Source organism: Harpia harpyja, unplaced genomic scaffold, assembly GCF_026419915.1.
Source record: "Harpia harpyja isolate bHarHar1 unplaced genomic scaffold, bHarHar1 primary haplotype scaffold_52, whole genome shotgun sequence".
Classification (NCBI taxonomy): Eukaryota; Metazoa; Chordata; class Aves; order Accipitriformes; family Accipitridae; genus Harpia; species Harpia harpyja.
Window position 1 is genome coordinate 716,801 of NW_026293413.1, and position 4,325 is coordinate 721,125.

The following is a 4,325-nucleotide window of genomic DNA, read 5'->3' on the forward strand; positions in this document are numbered from 1 at the left end:
TTCCCCTCCGTCCCACTCTCCTGCTCCCTGTCCCACCTCTCTCTGCCGCTCTGTCCCCCCTTCTTCTCTTTCTCTTTCTCTTTCTCTTTCTCTTTCTCTCTTTCTCTTTCTTCTCGTCCTCGTCCTCCCCCGGGGAGGCGGCCATGGGGCCTGCGGGGGGCGGGGCCGGGCCGGGGATGGTGTCCCTGCAGGGTCAGGCAGCAGGAAGGCGTGCCCCGGGGCATGCTGGGAGCTGTAGTCCTGGGGCCTGCGGGGCTGCCAGGCGGCCATGTAGGTTCCCGGGGCATGCTGGGAGCTGTAGTCCTGGGGCACGGGGCTGCCGGGCGGCCATTTTGGTCTCTGCAGTCGCGGCTGAGGGGAGGGCTGGGGCTGCCCGTGAGGCGAGCGAGGCCCTTGGGCGGGCGTGGGGGTGTCTCCTGCCTGCTGGCTGCCCGGGGGGGGCTCCAAGCTGGAGCCGGGCCCGGCTGAGGGAAGGAGAGAAGGGACAGGGTGAGGGGGGTCGCAGTCCTGGGTTTGCAGGTTTCACGCAGACGCCCTCTTCAGAAAACACAGCCTCTGTGTGGGTCAGCGGTCCCTGCAGAGTTTTATTATTTATAGCCATTTTTATAAATACAGGACTTCGCACAGCAGGCTCACACGGTGCTGTGCTTCTTGTAAACTGAATCGCTTTTATCCCGGCTACAGTCTGGAGGGAGCAAGTGCCAGCCGATAGATTAAGATGGAGATGAAAGCACGCGATACGCTTGCGATGGTGATCCTGCCACAAGGCATGCTGCTTATTGATCTGGGAAGACACTGCAGTGACTCTGTCAGAGGACAAGGTTTTCAGTGCTATTTCTGTATGTGACACCCAAGGGATTTTTTCCCTCTGCGTGTATTTCTGTGCAGGCATGTGCATGAAACGTAGGTGTTTCTCTGTGCCGTAACGGGCACTGATGACAGCTGGGTGGGTGGCAAGGTGTGCAATCACGGCAGAAACTTCCTGCAGCTGCCCTGCCATGTGCTTCAGGATAAAACAGCTCTTCTGGTTGTTTGCTGCCATTGAGAGCTACTGAGGGCATGGGAAGGTATTGGGTTCTTCCTCCCTGCAGTCAGCACTGGTCCTTACTGGGTCGCTTCCCACAGCAGCCAGCGCTGTGCTCCCCTCTCAGTTGTTAGGCAAACAGCTGTAGCAGGAAAGTGTGGCATGTTCCTCTGATTCATGCATTCTCCGCCTTGCACAGCAACACACTTGAAAACACTGAAATGTGCTCTTTTTATTGCCGTTAACATTCAAAAATCTTGTCTTGGTCTGGTCAGCAAGGAATTTGGAAAACATCAGGGTTGCATTTTGAGAATAAAATAGGTTCTCATCCTTCCCCCTCCCCCCGAAACCGTGTAGGATCCAGACCTTCTCCCCCTACCCCCCTATGTGTAGCCTGGCTTTGTTCATTTTGCTGCCTCATACCAAGAATATAGCAAACAACAGAGATGTGTGCTGTGTGCTCCAGGCCAAAGACAGTTTTAAGTGTTCCCAGTTTACTTCGTGCAGCTGTGCAGCATGGCACATTTTGGAAGGCACACTGGGATGATGTATCAGAAGTTGCTGCAAATGAGGTGATACTGGTAGTGGTTTATTTTCAGTGCCTGGTTTGGGAAAGAATATACTCAAATTTTCTAAGATACAGATCTATTAGAGAAAAAGGAGTGCAAGGTAAGAAGCATCATGCTGCCTTTATTGCTAAATGTCTGCTTTCATTTCATTCAAACTAGAAAGTAAACAAAGATTGTACCTGCAACAGAATTTGTTTCCCAGAGTGAGCATTCAAGCACTGGGGAGCAGTTTGCAGGATCAGAACTTCAGCCTGCTCTGGGTGATAAACCCTCAGGAGAGGAAAGAGAAACCCCACTTTTTAAAATACAGCTCTACTTATCTTAAGATTTCTTCGTGTTAGGTTGTGTTGGCGGTCATACTCTAAGCACGTGACGAAACTGTTAAAAAAATCAAGATATTTAATTATTATTTACTGTATTAAGTCCTCTTACAAGCAGTGCACTCCATTGCCCTGTGGATAGTATAATGACTGGCATGACTGGCAATTTTCCTTTTCTTTTCTAGTACAAGGATGCATGTATGAAGGCAAATCAAGGGTACAAGTGGTGCCTCACAGCAAACCAAGCTGCGAAAACGCAGACATCTGCTGTTACAAACAGGAAAAAGCTATGGGCCTTTGCCTCGGACTCTGCAAAAGATTTACCAAGCCTGAGGAAAGTGACAAGAGGTGACGAAATGCCACAGCGTAACTTCGGGATGGCAGGTGAGATTTCCATCCATGTTCCTCAAACGTAGCAGCCTCATTTTGTTTGTGGATGCGGCGTTGGAATCAAACTGCAAGGCCAGTTTCCTTTACTGCACCTGGTACTGTAGTGCAAATACCTTTCATGTCCCAAATTAAGGTGCCAAGACTCTAGTTAAACCTCTGCATAACAACCTCAAATCTTCTTAAGTGCATGATTGCTTTCAAGAGTCAAGTCCAGACATGTGACATATCATAAGCCATACCCCATTTGGGGTCCAGATTTGATTGATGTTTAGTTCAGGCTTATCTGCTGTTAGAGATTTTAATTTTCTAGTCAAAAAGGGAACTGCTGATTATGTGCATTCTTTTTCTCTTTCATAGAGTGTTGTACTATGTTTAGGAATTTGCTATTGACAGAAATAATTTATGGTTGTCTATGAAGTTGGAGGTGTTAACGTTCTTGTGGATGAATGTACCAGTGGAGCTAACTTCTTGTATTTAACTCAAGAGAAGCATAATGATAGCTTGGAGGGGTGGATTCTAACCATTTTAAACATACCCCCCCCCTAAAAAACCTCAAGAAGTGGATTGCCTGAGCAGGTTGAAGGCAGATAATCTCAAACTGATATCCACAAATAGCAGAACTGTAGCAATCATGACCTTGAAATGGAAATATTAATGTTAAATACTGGCAGCTTAGGAGCCTAACAGTCAAGGTAGAAACTAATTTTTAGCCCACCACCCCTTTTTCCTTTTTTTTTTCTTTTCTGCATTTTGATGTTTCTAATTTTATGAGTACTGATGTATTTGAAACTTTGTCATATCCTACCTAGGTTATGTCAAGTGTGTGGCAGATAGGACTTTTCTGCTTAGAGAGATCGTGAGCTGGAGAGTGGAAAATGGTTTTATGGAACAAGTATAAGAGGAGAAGAAGGGATAAAAAGGCTTGTATGCCTTTTTGCCAGTTTAGTGGTATGAAAATTCCTGTAATGAAATTTCTTCTGGCTATGAAGGAAATGTGAAATGGGATCAAAAGAAAGTGTTTCCTGCTACATCGTTATGATATATGGGAGACCAGTTCTAAAAACCTCAAGCCCCTTCATCCCGTTCTGTTTTTGCTATCAGAGGAGTCACTTTTATGCTCCTTCAGGTTTATTGACTTAACAGAGAGAACAAGGAGTAGGTCTTGGTCTAGCTGGCTGCTGTCCCCCACTGCTCCTGCCGGGATATCCAACTGTAGAGCTTCTGAGTAGAGAGTGATTTTGAATCAACACCTGTCAGAACAGAGGACAGAGAACTTAAGAGTTAATGAGAAGCTGATCTAATCCATTGTTTTATCTATAGAGCCATTAATTTCTGAAGAAGGCCCTCTTTTGTGCTACATGTGATTTGAAAATTTATTTATTTATTTATTTATTTATTTATTTATTTTCTGCTGGCTGAGTCAGTGAGCACAGGGGTCTCACTCCAGTCCTCATGCAAGTGAAAGCTGGCTGGTTCATGAGTATAACGATAGCCCATAAAATAACGACAGCCTCTGACAGAGATGTTAGCAGAAGCATCTAAACCATGGCAAGTCTGCCGTGCCAAGTGGATTACTGTTTTGTCAACTATATTCCAGTTTGTGGTAAATATGTGTTGTTGTATTCCTCTCCCCTCGACTTCACGTGAGAGCTCCATTCAGCTCTGACTCTTCTAGCCAGTGCAACGTCTTTTAAAAGCCAGGCTGCATGCTAACTGATGAACTAAAATGTAGCTGAGCAACTGTAGAAATGCCACTGACTGTCTCGCATCTTCAAGGTGGATAGCTTCCTTTGGACAGGGATTATATGATTCCAGAACAATTCCAGGAAATCTGTTTGCTTGTTGGTAGCTGTTAATCCTGTCTTGATTGCTTTTTACATACTAGATGTCATTTTTGAAAATGTAACATAGAGAGAGTGAGATCTTCCTTTCTTTTTCTGAAGTCCCCCACAGGCCATAGCTCTCCTTTATTTTTGGCATTCCGACAGTAACCACCGCACATTTTAAGTTTTGCATATTGAC

General features: G+C 45.8%; 1 long non-coding RNA gene across 1 annotated transcript; it reads left to right on the plus strand.

The window, feature by feature from the left end:
• The first annotated feature begins 643 nt into the window (after positions 1 to 643).
• LOC128138510 (uncharacterized) lies at positions 644 to 2,813 on the plus strand. The gene is made up of 3 exons (XR_008234048.1): positions 644 to 821; positions 2,099 to 2,297; positions 2,728 to 2,813. It is a non-coding gene; the product is annotated as an uncharacterized LOC128138510 (long non-coding RNA).
• Positions 2,814 to 4,325: the final 1,512 nt, after the last annotated feature.